Source organism: Notamacropus eugenii, chromosome 2, assembly GCF_028372415.1.
Source record: "Notamacropus eugenii isolate mMacEug1 chromosome 2, mMacEug1.pri_v2, whole genome shotgun sequence".
Lineage (NCBI taxonomy): Eukaryota > Metazoa > Chordata > Mammalia > Diprotodontia > Macropodidae > Notamacropus > Notamacropus eugenii.
In genome coordinates, this window is record NC_092873.1 from 140,442,856 (window position 1) to 140,459,796 (window position 16,941).

At 36.4% G+C, this 16,941-nt stretch overlaps 1 long non-coding RNA gene across 3 annotated transcripts in view; it reads right to left on the minus strand.

Moving 5' to 3' along the window:
* The window catches only part of LOC140526402 (uncharacterized), a 98,923-nt gene that overhangs the window by 66,030 nt on the left and 15,952 nt on the right, over positions 1-16,941 (minus strand). The window contains exon 1 of one of the 3 annotated variants that reach the window (XR_011974357.1): positions 1-16,628. This exon is cut by the window's left edge and continues 19,756 nt beyond it. The exons of the other annotated variants lie outside the window; for them this stretch is intronic. This is a non-coding gene — a long non-coding RNA (uncharacterized lncRNA). Of the gene's footprint in view, positions 16,629-16,941 lie in introns of those variants that run through there. 3 annotated transcript variants of the gene reach the window in all.

Sequence of the window (16,941 nt, forward strand, 5' to 3'; positions counted from 1 at the left end):
GGCCTATGAAAGCCTCTATATATATGAATTTATCATCTCCTAGACTACCAATATTTGGCAGGGTCAGAGAGATATAATTCTAGCTTGACAGTCCTCTCCAAGTCTAAAGAAAAGAGAGCTCCATTCTTGGGAGCTCTCATGAGTCCTGTCTGTTAAGGATTGTAGCTGTAGTCCTTAACTTTCCTCCCCTCCACAGGAGCAGGTATAGTCTTCAGATCCTATCTATTCAGGTCCCCTAAAAGCCAAGTTTATATATTCAGAATAACCACATAGGCACTTATGTCACACCTCAATAGAACTCCCAGGCTCTACTATATTTGTCTAATAGCATAAGCTATGCTAACGAATGTGACTAGGGTTATAGATAGAGAAGGCCTAAGTGATGATATGGCTGACCTCCCTCATTTTACAGAGGAAACTGAAGTCCAAAGCAGTGAAGAGATTTTCCCATGGCCTCCCTCTGTCCAGGGTTCTTTCCATAGCATGCTGCTAAACTTAATTTGTGAAAAACTAATGTTAAGTGATTCTCTCCTTTATTCATGCAAATCTTAGGCACATCATCCATGTGGCCATGCCTTTAAAAATTATCCTCCTCTTAATAATATTCAAACACCATATCCATGCCCTGACACTTCTGTAATTCTGGCACTACAGTACCAGCTGTTAATTCTCCCTTTCTTAAAGCACAGAAGACAATCATTAGAATAAAGAAGAACCCGATTTTCTTAGAAGATTAGTGTTAATTATACTTGCCAAGAAAATTACAACTAATCCATATGGTAAGCAAAATAAGATGGTACAAGTATTTAAGTTTCTTGCTAACACTTTTGAATTCTGACATCACAAGTTTGGATCATGGAAACCGCTGCTATTGTGATCTGGCAGCACAGAAAAGCCATGATGATAGAACAAAGACAATGTATTTCTTTTAAACAGTGCATTTATATTTGTGAGCATTTTTCCCTTGCTATACATATTTCCTTTTATAATCAGTTTTACTTGTCCAAAGATCTGGCAGTCCTCTAGAAATGACAAAATTCTCATTTCAGAGAATCGCTAAGATAATCTAAGCCTGACTTTCTGGGACCTATTAAATGGGAGTACTGAGAGGGGACCCAATTATTTATTTCTCTTCGCCTTTAACTCCAGTTACATTAAACTAGACACTGAAATAGATCTATTTTAAAAAATATTTCTACTTTAATTTAAAAAAATCCCCTTCCTCTTCTCATCATCCCCAATATGGAAATTTACATTCAGCCTGGAGGGTCAGCCTCACCTGCTACTAAGAACCTTTACACTTCTCACAAGGTAAGGGGGTAGTTAGTACTTCTTTGATGAACTCCAAGGCCAAGACTATTTGCCCTAACCTTTAAATATTTCAGCTCATCCCAGAGAATAATGTTCATCACTCCCTCGACTGTTTATACCCCAGTCCTGTGGCCTTTCTATTTCCCCTATGTCCCCTACCCTGCCCATCTATTATGGTATTACATTTAGGTATCTCAATTGAGGAGGCAAGGTATTCATTCCTTCTAAGTTTACATTATCAGCAACTAGGCAAAAATTTGGAGAATGAGAATTGTATATTATATGCATTAAATTTGAATCAATGACCTAATCAGATACTTTTGTGCAAACCACCTTATTCATTGAGATATAGACTATATTAAATGGATTTTTTAAAAAAAAAATTATATTTTCATGATTTCTAATAACTGATTGATAGCATGACTGAATATCTATCTTTTGATTTCCTTTAACACAACTCACAGATTGTGAAATCTGTCTTGAGTAACCAATACTGCAAGCCCAGAAATAGCATTTAGCTTTTGTACACTAAAGCACACAAAGGTTAACTAATTTTTACAGGGTCATGGTGAAAGCTCAATGGCAGAACAGGGAACAGAGTGTGGACTTCCTGTCTAGTGTTTGATCACTAGAATACAGATATTACAACAACAAAAACAAACAAACAAACCCCTAAATACTGGTTTAACCTGATTTACTGACATAAGGGAGAAGAGAAAAATGGTGACAAAATATAAGGGAGGTAAAAAATATACATGGTACTGAAACTATTTTTAAAACAGTAAATTTGTTAAAACCATATATTCTGCATAATACAGTAGACAAGAGAAGGATTTGTAGAACTTGTGTTCAGATCCCAGGTCTTCTACTTATTAACTTGTTTTTACTTCCTTGGATGGTATCTATGAGGAGACAGACCTCATCTGTAAGATGGGGATTTTGAACTAGATGACCTTGAAGTTCCCTTTTACATCTAAATCTCCAAAATGGGTAATCCACAATTTGGTGATTATTAACCACAAGCTAATTCCTAACACTAAAATACAACTAAACATGAAAGAACTAAGGATAGAATCTAGCCTCTTGCTAACTTTAGTTTTAAAAGCTTTCCCACTTAAACAAAGAGCATTAAATCAAATTCAATTAATATTTTGAATTTGAGAATTTTTAAAATGTAATATTTTATTTTTTCCCAATTACATGTAAAAATGATTTTAACATTATTTTTTCAAGTTTTGAGTTGAGAATATTTTTAGTGCTAGACCATGTTCAGCCCCAGTACAAAAGCAATGTATTCTGAATCAGTGCAATAACATTATTTGTTTTAGCATCTTTTATGTTCCTAGCATTTTTTTTTACTAGATGAATTACTGGTAGAATTTTTCTTCAATTGTAGCATAGAAGTATTAATTTAACAATCAACAACATATGTATTCCTAGCTTTTTCTATCATATCCCCTCGTTTAAAAAATAAAAAAAAATGAAGCTGTCCTGCCCTCCAGGGACTTACTCTGTAATGGAGGAAATATCATGTACATATATAGGTATATATAAAATAAACCCAAATACAATGTAGTTTAGATAGGGAAGGATGAAGAAGATAAAAAAAAAAATTAAAAAAATAAAAACTAAGAGAAATGGGTAGTATAGTGAGATATGGGGTTTATTCCAAGTAGTTAACATAAACAAGAGAGCATTTACATCTATTTCTCTAATCAGACACTGAAGTCTATAGGGATGATAATTTTGCGTTCAGGGTCCAAGCTAAATGGATCCCCAATTCACTTTGTTTTAATTTTCATTAAAATATTGTCCTCTCTCACAATGTAGTACACCATTAAGCTTACAGTAATTAGATATACAAATCAGAAAAAAGCAGATTTAAGTATCATGGGGTATCCTTAACTTGCTTGAATCACTCACACCAAATAAATAAAATCCATATGTTAGGGAGAAATACTTGTCCATGCATGACAATTTAAAGAGAAACCCCATTAAAGGCAAGCATGTAGTTTAACATATTTAATTTGCATAGTGTTCATTCTAATAATAAGTACATTTGGAGAATTAGCATTCTCATTTTTTGTGTACTTTATTTCCTGAGTTTTTTGTTGCTAGAAACTGCAAAAAAAAAAAAAAATGAAAGAAAAGATTAATGTGAACTCAACATCTCAAATATCTGAAATGTACAGCTCCACATCTGCATAATTTCAAGCACAGATAACTACATCTAATATAGTCACTCTGCATTGAACACTCCATTATTCTAAAGTAGCATTTCAGGTAAAAACTCAGCATGTTCAAGCAAGTCAACTCCATCATTTAGGGATGACTCTTCACTAAGAACCAAGAGCCAGCCTTAAAATTTCTTCAAATTGCATGCAAAGTAGTGGAAATTAAGTATTAACTGGGGAACTTGTCCCTGGGAAAGCTAACCAACTTTAAACCAAGACCAGAAAGCTGAAATGGGCAGTTACCTTTCAGCCAAGATACAGAATGGAAATTTTTAGCTAAGAAGGGAGAATTCTGATAGAAATCAACATGTCCGCTTGGCAGCCTTCACGACTGCAAATATTCTTCTCTCTACTGTATTACTTTTGCCGAACTTCAAGCAGTGGAGAAATTTGGCAGATGTGCAACAGTTGTACAGTATCATTCCAAAATGGAGCCTTGGTTCAAAACATTTTTAAAGACAGGAAAGAAATGTCAATGAAATGAATCACCATCACCATGTTTAGAGCCAGTTACATCATCCCTTCCCACTCAGAAATCTTCCTTTCAGGGGCAAACATGCCGCCACTTTGAAAAAGCCAATGAATAGAAATCTAAATGTGCCATCATTACTTTAATCACTCAGTGTTCTGCTATTGTGTTTTAAAACATTACAAATTTGATGGGGAGAGTTGTATGTATTTAGCTTCACAAGCAGATTTTGACACTGCTTTGTAGTCAACCTCTTGATGAAGGAAAGTTTTCTCCCTTAGCGGAAATAAGTCATATTTATGAGCATGACATGCAATATTTTGCTAGACCTAAATTATTATGATATTAAAGACAGACTACCAAGGAGCAGAACCCTAGGGAAGCAATTAGCAATTCAGCATTTTAGTTTATGTGGGATGTTAATCCTCCTTACTGAAGTTGATGTTAATTTTGACTGTGTAGCTCTATGAATGCTTAAGTGTAAAACTTTTAATGTTGTGAAACTGAATATCAAATGCAACAGTAACAGAGTTTGCTTTCTAAAATTGAACACAAGTAGAAACATGGCAGTATACTAGTCTAAAGAAACATCTCACGTTACTTTCTAAGGTAGTGAACCAGCGATGGCCATGACAAAGAATTATCATCATTCTTAAATTTTAAGAACATTTATCTTAACCATGGACTAGGGAAGTTTGCATGTTTGATTTAAGTAAAACAATTTCAAACTTTCAAAACTATTGGTCTAACAGCAATTACAAACATGATAGCATTAGAGTAAGAATAAGGAAAAAGAAGGAGAGAGGCAACGAAATGAGGGAGTGTAAAGAAAATAACTGGGAGTGTGTGAAGGGAGTGGGAAAGCTGGGGGAAAGAAAAACATTTCTCTGAGATTACAGCTGTTCACTTGGAAAATCTCATCTGGTGTCCTGGGATACAGATGAATTATTCTTCTCCATAGAATGACTTTAATTTTACAAGTTGAAAGAAGTACCAACCTTTCTTAATACCCTATGAAGAATGACAAGGGGAAAATTACCTACCAAGCATCAGAAGCAGTATAACGTTACTTGCTGCACCCTTCTCTGTGTGCGTAACTTTAAAAATGTGTAGCTGAAATTTTTAATTGGCCACTACATATGAGGGGAAATTTAAATGTTTTTCTTTAATTATTTCTGAACCTCAAAGTTGTTAATTCTAATGGTAAATTAGTCAACATATTAAAAAAATCTATATTAACATTAATTTTCTGTCACAGCTTACCAACAAGATAAATAGGTGACAAAAGTGAATTTATGAGTTAGGTAGGTCAAAATAATTGAATTGCAAGATTGTATAAATAAAGCACAGGTTTAAAGTTAAGAAACTAAAATAACATGACATTTCCTAACTTCTTCTAACTTGCTCTTACCTGACTTCTTCCTATGCTTCCCCATGAACCAAGCAATTTATGTTTTATAGTATTTAGAATGTATTTGCAAATACATTTATTTGTAACATCTACTATTATTTCTGGGCAACTAGGTGAACAGTGGATAGAGTGCTAGACCTGGAGTCAGTAAAACTTTTCTTCTTAGGTTCAAATCTGGACTCAGACACTTACTAGCTCTGTGACCCTGGACAAGTCACTTAACCCTATTTGCCTCAGTTTTCTCATCTGTAAAATGAGCTGAAGAAGGAAATGGCAAACCACTCCAGTATCTTTGCCAAGAAAATTCCAAATGGGGTTGTGAAAAGTCGGACATGACTGAAAGACTGAATGACAAAAAACCCCACCCCTAAACAACCCACTATTAATTCTAAAGTGTAGGTTAATTTTGTCATGAGGTCCTAACATCACAAATTTAAAGCTAAAAGAGACCTTAGAGATCATCATAATCCACTTTAGAGAGAAGCCATTTTAGATAAAAAGCCTACCAAATGGCAGTGCCTATCAAAAGTAGTACTTCTCTCCTGTGCCATCTTGTAAGGAATGTGAAATCCATTCATCTTTCTTGTGTTGTGGTGCTATTAAGTATGAATCAGTGTAATCCCCATGAGTAGAATAAACAGTACTTGGTAAAATCCTGTAGTGCAGACTTTGATTTTGATAAACTAAAGCCACTCTTTTCATAGAATGGCGAAAAGACTCAGAAAGGTTAAGCTAAATACCTTGCTCAAAGTCACACAGGAAGTAAATGACAGAGATGGAATTTGAACTCGCATCCTCAGACTCTAAATCCAGCACAGAATACCTTGCTTTCTGCAATCACTCAACCAACAAGCATCAATTAAAATATGCACCAGGAACGTGCTGAGTGCTGGGGATATAAAGACGAAAATTAAATGCCCTCATGAAGCCTATATTCTATCAGAGAAAATTACACTTCTATTTTATTCCTACAGTCTATACTTTATGCAAACATTATATAAAAATACAGAATTATACTAATGACAAATTATGGGGATGAGTACTTTTCAAAGATTCAAATCGGTATTCATTTAAATTGCAAGTAATCCTTAATTTAGAATAGCACCTCATCTTTTGGGTAAACCACAGGACACCTGCAGAGTAGAGTGGGTGTAATTCCACTGTCAATATATCAAGGATCCTTCTAACATCACAGATCACAGCTCAGCTATGATTTAATAAGTTAAGTTGTAGAGAGTTACTTCTTGAGCTCAGTGTTAGGTGGGGATTTAAATTCTAAGATCTTCCTTTCTCAAACTCAAACACCCATATGACTGCGGTTTCATTGAATCCAATAAAAATGTTCTGATCACTTTTACAAAGGCCTAAACCAAATCTCAAACACATTTATATAAGAATAAATGAAAGCAAAACACAACCAGAATCAAATTGGAGCAGCATTATGTAGGGGAAACACTGGGCTAGGATTCAGAAGAAATCTTAGGTCACAACCTTGGACGAGGAACTAAGCCACCCTGGGCATCATTTTCTTCATCTGTAAAGTGAATATGCATGATGGACTGGATGATTCAGAGTCTAAGATCTGACATTCTGTGCAGTTCTATGAATCTAAAACATCAGCCTAAAAACTAATGGATTAACATCGGCCTTTTCCTCTCTCCTTCTCCCAGCCTTTAAGTACTAACTCAAGAAGCTACAAAGTCATTTTATTCCTACTGTCCTTTCGTCTTCTCCCTTATCTCCTCTTTCCAAATAATATTGATTCTATAGATACAGATATTTGGTGATCCTGTCTGTTATTTCCAAATAGCAATTAAAGTTCACTTTGTCATTATCACAGATCTATAGCTAGAAAGAACCTTAGAGTCTTTTCTTCCAATTCTCTCATTTCATAGATGAGGGAACGGAGAAGGCCAACTAAAGTTAAGTGACTTGTCCAAGGTCACACAGGCTGTAAGCAGCAGAGCTGGAATTTTACCTATTTCCTCCAGCACCAAATCCAGCACTTCCTTTCCCACTCTGCCATACCCAATCTTTTCTCACATTTGGATTCTGAGTCTTGGATTTAGCAGAGCAAAACAAGTGGCTGCAGGTGGGTAGAAGTGGGCAAATATACATTTTTTTTTTTCTTGCACAAGAATATAGTACATTTTCTCAACTATCTTACAAGTACCCATAAAAAAATACTACAATGTCTACAAATATGGAGCTTCATTGAGGAGAGTCTATGGGCAAGTGAAATCCTCTAAAAGCTATGTAAAAATAGATTTTTTAAAAATAGTTCCAACAATTTGTCCCCACTTTGTTGAATATGCAGCAAACAGAAACCAACAAGCTAACTCTCCTTGAAAGTGGCAACACTCCTTGAAGTCTGAGGCAGTAGGCAGCTGCAAACATCCGACTGAAAGCCCCATCTGCTGCTTCACAGCTTCCAGTCGAGGATGTTTACAGCCGCTCACTGTCAACAGCAGTACGGCTGTTTATTTAGTTAACCTGAATCGGGGTCCCAAGCAGGTGTTTTGAAGATTCCCACATATCGGTGTCTTGGCTGACGGAAAAAGGGTTCATTCAGAGGCAGAACTACGTCTTTCTCGTAGAAAGAGTTGGGGGAATAAGATCCCCATGGAAGTTCAGTTATTCAGTTACAGTATTTATCATGGAATTCGATGCGTTTTATCCATTGGACATGTGGAAAATAAAGAAATAAACATTTCTTCCTCCTGCTTTACTTGTAGCAAAAAGAAACCAAGATAGCAAAAGCAGTTATCTGTAACATCATGAATGTTAATGTCTTTCTCCAAGAAATTAACTACATTTCATTTTAATACTTAAGGCCCAAGTTTAACATTTATTATAAGGAAGAAATACATATATAGCAGGCTATTTAAAACTTGAAAGACCTACTTTACAAATCATAGGGGTGAGGGGAGACTTATGTGCGTTCCTTGTTCATTTCCTTTTGCTCTAATATATTCCCCCCCCCCCCACTTCCCTGCCCTTCCCAATTCCCCCCTGAGAAGAACTACACAGTTGGCCGACTTTTAAAACTGCACAAATCAGGGTTAAGAGGAGATGGAGGTAGGTATAATAAAGGAACCATTAGATCCTATTCCAGTTTTTCCTATCAGTTTATAGATCAGCATTTCCCACTGGAAAAACACAGAACCCACTGCTACCACACCATGACGCACATTAAGTCCAACCAGGGTGCCTTAGATTCCACTCCCATTCTCTTACGAAAATAAATGAGGAAAACCAAAGGTTAGGCAGTAGCAACAACTATTTTCCAGAAGTAATTCAAAACCAGTTCGAGTCCAGCAACAGATGAAGTTGATACTGGAAAGAGGGTGGGTCTTTCCTCGGGATTTGTTTTTAGATGAAGTGGCCATGAGGCCCTTGCCATTTGCTGACGAGGTTACTTAGAAGTCTGGGAAAGGAGGGAGAAAAAGTCACACTCAAATAGTGTTTACTAAGACTGGTAGCTACGAGGAGCGCCACAAATCACTCCTTAAAAGCGCTCGGTTATTTTACCTTCCTAAGGAAGGTTAAGAAAGTTAATCTTTCAGGCAGCAGGTGAAAACAAGCTCAATTATACTGTGGCCTTTCCTTTTATTAACCATGGACTTTGAGCGATTAAAACCTCCTAGGGAACCACATTTTCTCAATGGGTCAAGTCACATAAGGGAACAAAGCAAACTTTATCAGTGCTGTGCAATTCTACATTCCAGAAATTCTTAGCACTTGGCATCCATCTACCACTCCAGCCTGGAGAGGAGTGAGTGCATCTCTGAGGCTGAACTACCCTCCAACTTTATGAAGTTCTCACCAAGGTGACTACTTCACTGAAGGGAGCCGCAAACAAAGTAGGTACTTTTTAATTAAAAGAGAGAAATAACACCTCCTCCTTAAGTACGCCAGCCTGGACAGACAGGACAGCTTCGGAAAAAAAAGGGAAATAATGGCAAAACAAAACTCAGCGGTGGCTATGTTCATAAAGAAAATGTTCTTACTCCAATGCATTTTCCTCGAAGTGAAGGGCCTCCTACTTTCCTTGGAATCTTATCACTTTTAAATTAAAAAAATGAAAACAGGAAAAAACAAATCCTAAAATAGAAAAGAGATCAACTTGAGGAGAGGATGCAAGTCACTTCATGTTGCCTTTCACTAACAAACAATTTGGTGATAGGAGAGAAGAAGGATTTCAGCGTCATTATACCTTGGCCCGATTTGGAACAGATTAGCCTTTCATCTGTTAACTTTATTAATATAGCATTGACGACTCTCTAAAAGAAAAATGAAAGACCACGAGATCTTAATTGTCTGAATTCATTAGCTGAAGGACATTGTATCCACAACAATACAGTATTTCACTGTCTTTATGTACAGCTCCCTTTCAGCTTTTGTAAGATACAAGAGAGATCAGATCTGGGTGAAAGTCAAAGCAAGGTCATTCCAATATGTTGGTGCACAATTTTGCTCACTCAATAAAAGCCTGTTTACTTAAAAAAAAAATCTTACTATCAACTGTTTCAACTATTTGCTTTTTTTTCTAATTACTTGGTTTGTTTATGTAACATTTGACAGAGCTGGCCCTTTAAAAATAATCCAGTTAAGAACTGAATAAAATGTGTTAAGAATCAAAAAATTATGTAACCAATTGAGAAATGTGATTGGCAAATTTACCTAGGTACTAGGGGTCAAATGTGAATAAAATCCAATTATATCTTGTAAATCAAACCCAGATTTTTCTTAAATACTTAGACAAATACTCACGAGATGAAACAAGATACTCCTAGAAAACTGTGTAGAAAACTACACATAGTTTTCCAATGTCTTGTATGTTCATGAAATATTAGATGCAGTCTCCTTAAAATTTTCTAGCCAGTATCATAACTTGGAAATCTTGCACCATGGGCAAGTCTTAAAGATGTTCTCTGGCTTTGTTAGAAACCAGTTTTTCTAGCACCAAGTCTTTTATTTTTTCACCCCAAAAAGATGGTGACAAATATAGGAGTGATTCTAGGTAAAGTAGTGATGTTTGTCATTTCTTTGTCTTTTCTCCTTTTTGAGAGGGTCTTTAATTCCTCCTATGCTGTAGTATCACAAGTCTCTCCTTTGACACGTATTCACTGTGTGACCCTGGGCAAACGACTTAACCTCTTCATGTTGGAGGCAACCATCGAAGGCTCTAAGTTTCAGAGGAGCTTACTTGCATTGGTAAAGGATTTCCTTCACTTGAGAGTTCTTTCTACTAATGACATCACAGAACTAGTCCTTATCCTTACAGGAACAAGATTAATAACAATGGGAAATGCTTCCTTTCTGGGTATTTGCAATTTAATATAGATCAAAATGTCCTAGATTTAAATGGGCCTCTACTGGTGACACTTCAGGTATCAGTAAACAAATGGAAGAGGAAGGAGTAAAAGTTTACTCTGACTATGGATAATGCCAGGTCTGAGAGGGAAGTCAATACCCTATTTCCTACTTTCAGCTTCCCTAGTATCTGACCTTTTCTCCAGCCTCTAGATATCTAAAAGTCCAGGGTAATGGGGTTATCAGAAATCCTGTGGTTTCAGAAGTCAAGATGGAGGTGTTTCAAGATTGTGTAAAGATGTCACCATTAGAGCCCCATTCCCACAGCTCTCCAAACTAAGTCTCTCCCAACCTTCTGAAAATAGAATATATCTGGTGCAGCTGCATTGATGTAGTCAGGCCACTGTTTCCATACTCCAGGAGCCATATAATCCTTCAGAGACTAAGGCCAGATGGTTTTTCCTTCACTTCTCTAAAGACACAAAATGAGTGCAAGTAGACAAGGACCCTGCCTGGATTCCAGGAACTCTATCCTGGAATCATCATCACCATCAGACTATATTGGGTAAGGCAATTCCCCAAACATTTATTGAGCAAGCACCTAGAGGCAGAGAACTAGGCTAAAAGCTGTCAGGGACTCTATACTAAAAACAAAAAAGCATTTAGTGAAAAAGAAAGCTTAGCCTTAATCCTTTCTTGCTTGGTTTCTGTAATTAACAGAAATATAGGGCCAGCATTTCTCCCTGCCCCACCCCAAAAAGGGGAGGTTAGGCCTGATGATGGAAACAGCAAGAAAGCAGCAAAGGTTTATTGAGTCTGGTTTCCAATAGACTGCACACAGAAACTACAGGAGGTAGAGACCATCTTTATGACTGACCATGAGGGTTTTATATTCCTTTAGAGAAAAAACCCTTCCACCATGGAGAATTTGATACTACTGTGTGCAGCTAGACCATGGGGAAGCATTTCAGGTCAAACAGACATTATGAAAAGTTGGGAGTTTAAAAAAAGAATTAGGTGTGGAGTTAAGCTACTTTTTCTGGAAATGAAGTTTACACCCTTATACTGATTTCCTTAGCTGCAGTATGACTTCAGTGAAAGAAATGAAGTTTCAATAATTTTTTTTTACATGAAAATGTCAAACATCTTTCACTTTTCTAATGTTTATGTTTGAATATAAACACATTATCACTTTGCTAAAATGAAGGCGTTAGGGTCTTGGACAACAGGTAACAGGATAGCTGAAATAATCCTAAAACAAGGCTATTTAAGAGGTTTTGGACAAGACTGACAAAAACCCTGTCTCAAACCGGAACATGACAGACCTGTACTACACATCGTGTTTTACAGACTGGGCCCATTTTTCATAACTGAACTTTGCTGTTTTGTTTTTATGACTCTGGACTAATAAGGGCCAAGACTTCTCTTCTTAATCTCTTCAATCATCCATTTAATGGATTCTACCAATGTCTAAACAGTAAGCATGAAGAGTGCAGATGTAGCACAGGGGTAGTGAGAGTTTCGTTGTACGGTTTACTCCTCTTTAAAGTGTTACCCAGGAACCAGAAGTGTCTACAAGGAGGGGTCACGTGAGGAGATACTGTAGACTAAAGGACACAAAGGACATTATAACATAAATTAAGAAAACATTACAAACTGAGTAAGAATATTACAAAGAAGAGTTTTATATAATGCAAACAACAAAGAGAAAGGATGAGGGAAATGCTTAACTTTAGGTACTAAATATTTTCCATGTGACCTCATATCTTCCAGAGAGATCAAACACACAAAACTTCTACCAAGTCCAACTCCTGGTTATTAATTTAGCCTACTCAATTCCAAATTATTGCATTGTGTGATATTAGTTCAAGGGAAAAAATAGCTTTTCCAGTATAAATAAAGGGATGATTTAAATATAAAATCAGAGTTATAAAGGATCACAGAAGCCATCTAGTCCTATCACCTATTATGAGGTTCTGAATAGTTAAGTGATTTTGTTCAAAATCACCCAGATTATAAGTGTTTGAGACAGGATTCAAACCCAAGTTTTCTGATTCCAAGTTCAGCAGAGAGGAAAGTTTTCCTGCATAGTCCTCCCTTTTTTAAGAAATGATAACAATAACAACAAATCTGGGAAGTATAGTGGGCCAAAGGAGGGAAAAGGAGTGACTGCAAGTCTTCTTCAATCCCCACGATGCTTCTGAAGAAGAGCAATCAATACACCATGAATTTCTGAACAAGTAACTTCTCTTTAGAAGTAAAATGGAAAATATTCTTTCTCAGTACCAACAATTCTTTTCCAAATCCAAGGTAAACATACTTCCTTTTTTAAAAATAAAAAATAAAAAATGATTTTTATTAGAAATAGTGTACTATGAGACTGATCTAATTGGTGTCATGTCCAGACTTGGAGAATAACAGAACGAGGCAGCACAGAAAGGGAGGGATATGTTTCCTAGACAAAAGGGGACTGATGGGGCAAAGTCTAGGAAACTTAGGCTAGTATTAGTTTAGGAGTTTGGTAGATAACTGTTGATCAAGAAACCAGGCAGAGGATTTGTTCACTGAGTGGCAAGGAGGCCAGGCAAATAGACCTATAGGAAGAAGTCTGAGTAGAAGGCATGAAATACAAGCAGTAGTAACAAAGATGGAACTGTCTCTTGTGGTAGCATCTACTTTCCAAGTTAGGATCTACTCAGGGTCCAAATTGGTCTCTGAATATAGGTGATCCTGAGTCTACCATAGAGGCAAATAGGTACATTTGACTAGAGTAGGGACCTGAGGGGGCACAAAGTCAGGTAGTTTCTGGAAATAAGAAGGGCTTAATATAAACCTTTTCTCCAGATATTTGATGACTCTGGGCAATCTGAGGGCATCTTCTAGCTCAAAAAGAATGACTCTTCCATTGGTACAATCAATTTTAAGTCTGACTCTGTCCTTGTTGCCATTAGATCAGACAGAATGTTAGATTCAAAAGTGAATTTAGAAATAAACTAATATAATCTACTCATTATACACATGAAGATATTGGAGTATGGAGGCATTAAGTGAATTGCCCAAAGTCTACGAGATACAGTGCGGTATATTTTCTTTAACATCAGGCTGCCCCCCTTGATGGGCTGTTTGCCGTTAACTGCTAATGAAATTGTAGACTAGAGAAAAATACTGTCTCTAAGTTCAAGTGTACACTCAAACCTGAAAAGATGCAAGTATGTTTTTATCGCTGGAGTCCCAAACTCTCTCTAAGAATCTCAATCGTGTAGAACTAACATAAATATATTCTCAAATCTTTCCAAAGTTATATGACCTTATGACTGCCCTCTACAAAGGTAGACTCAAACTCTACATTCCTGAGTTGTTGTTGTTTTTTATATAAATTGTTGTAGCTTAAAAAAAAATATCAAGGTGGGAAACCTTCTGCTGCTACGTCTAGGTGAACATTTTTAGGCTGGTACTTAGATACAAAGTCTGAATATTTTTAGGCTGGTACTTAGATACAAAGTCTATCACTGCATCTATACTTAAAATCCCTGTAGATCTGTGGGAACTACTAGAGCTTGCTTCCCCAGCAGAGCTCTCAGTGAGAAGTGTCAAGGCAGGGTTCTGATAGGAAGTGGTGTAGGGCCTTAATGGAAATTCATTATAAATTTTGTATTTTACAATATTTTAGAAGTCATCTGTTTTGGACTCCTTAAAATTCTTTATTCCTAAAATTCTTAATTCCCTAAAATACATTTGCATGTGTCCAGCATCTTTCTTTTATGTTGCTAAGTGAAACTCTGAAATTGTTCATTGAGGACCGGTAATTGATGAGGATTTATCAAATGCTTACTAAGTATTAAACATTTTAATGGTGCCAGTGAGAAAAAAAAAGTCAAAGCAGTTCTTGCCCACAAGGAGCTTATATTTTAATGTGGGAGACAATATACACATAAATAGGTATAGACAAGTTATATACAGAAGAGATTTAAGGTAGCCTTGTAAAGGAAGGCATTAACAGCAAGAAGGGCCAAGAAAGTCCTCTGGTAGAAGGTGGCATTTGATAAGAGTTTTGAAGAAATCCTTTGACAAGTACCTTCTGTATTACTTTACAGTTAAGAGATAGAGATAAAAATTAATTGATAAATCCAAGGTTGCGGCCATTGTCAAAATTCACAAGGTGCCTCCCTGTCCTTTCATTAATGAAGATATGAAAGACTTTTATGGTCAGTTTCAGCAGTAGTAACATCTGGAGTTGATGTGTGTGTGGGTGATGTGGGAAGTTCCCATGATCTCCTGACATCCATTCCAGTCTGCTCCTGTCCACAGTGAACTGCCTCAAATAACAAGAATACATCTAGAGATCCAATATGACCTAATGATGCCATTTTCTTCTTTCTACACTAGATAAAAATGCTAATTAGAAGAGACTTTATCCTCAAAAGAAAACCCTAGATATCTTTCCCCGTTAAGATACCAGATGGGTCAACTCAATTTGGTCAACAGGTAAACTGATAAAAATCAATAGCTATGCTTTTGGGAAGTAGAGATCTCCCTTCTAAGCTGAAAACATCTGAAAAAAAATTAACATTAGCTATGATGCCTAAAGGAGGACAGGGCCTGTTTTTGTCATGTTCGTATCCTCATCATATAATACTGTGCTTGGCACATAGTGCTTAATAAATACTTGTCTTGATTTGACTTGACCCTAAAGCAAATATCAAAGGCACCCATGTGGCATAGTGGATAGAGCACTGGGCTTGGAATCAGGAAGACTCATCTTCATGAGTCCTATTCTGGCCGCAGATACTTACTAGCTGTGTGACCTGGGCAAGCCTAACCCTGTTTGCCTCAGTTTCCTTATTGGTAAAATGATCTGGAAAAGGAAATGGCAGACTGTTCTAGTATTTCTGCCACAAAAATTCCAAATGAGGGTCATTTAGAGTCAGACAAAACTGAAATAAGTGAATAGTAGCAAAAGCAGATATGAAATAGCATGAGGTACCATACTCAAACAATAAAGACTTGCATAAGTTATAGAATCATGACCTGGAAGGTCTTTTAGAGGACATCTAGTTCAACCTTCCCATTTTACAAAAAGGAAGAATCTGAAACTCAGGGGAATTAAGTGGTTTGCCCAAAGTCATATGAGTAATAAGCATGTAAAGTAGGATCTGAACCCAGGTTGTCTGACTCTTAAAATCAGTGTGCTTTCAACTGTAACCCATGGCTTACCTTTCACCCCTATTAATTCCCACCCTTCCTTTCTGCCACCAGCACTTAGGAGATTCACTGAAGAAAGTAAACAGAGAAAATCAGTTGATTTCACCCACTGCATATTTATGGCATCCAAGTACCTTAAGCATATGTTCGTTGAAATGTTATTAAGGTGTATAAGACCAGTCTGGGTGGAGATCATATTTCAAGTTAGGAAATACTGGGAAATAAGGCCCCATATGGGAGGGGTGATCTCAACTAAAAAGAACACTGTTACAGATCAAGACAAATTGCATTAAAAAAAAATCTGATTCTACTAACTAGGCATTTACTTTTAGGAAAGGCCTTTATCTTCTCTAGGACTTAGACTTTTCCTCTGTAAAAAGAAAAAGGATTTCAAAGGCTGCTTTACACTCTAAAATGCTACAATTTTTATGATTCTTCTACTGCTTGAATCTAGGACAGGAGGAATTAAAAAAGAAGAAACAAAAAGCAAATCACAGCCAAATCACAAGCACAGTAGATGGTAACCTATCCTCTTGTCACCTTGCTTAATTTTTACATATGTGTGTTTACATATATATGTATGTATATATACATACACATTCATATATATGTATGTGTGTATATATGCATATACACACAGACACACACACAAACACACACATATATATATATATATATATATATATATATATATATATATATATATAACCATGAATTACCCTGACTTCCCTCACCATCATTTCCCACACCCACACGCTTTTAAAAATAGCAAGACTACAAAATAGTTTCAGTGTATATTTACAGACATGGTAGTTAGTAACCAACTCATGAAACACTCTGGATAAAGGACTTAATGCTTTCCAAAATGTCTGGACTGAGAGAAGGAAAGGAAAAGATATACCATATATCTTCGATATGTTAAAGTTAGTTAAGAAACAAAAAATAGATCAAAGATACAGTCGTTTTTAGGATCAGAAACAAGAGTCCTATGTTTCCTC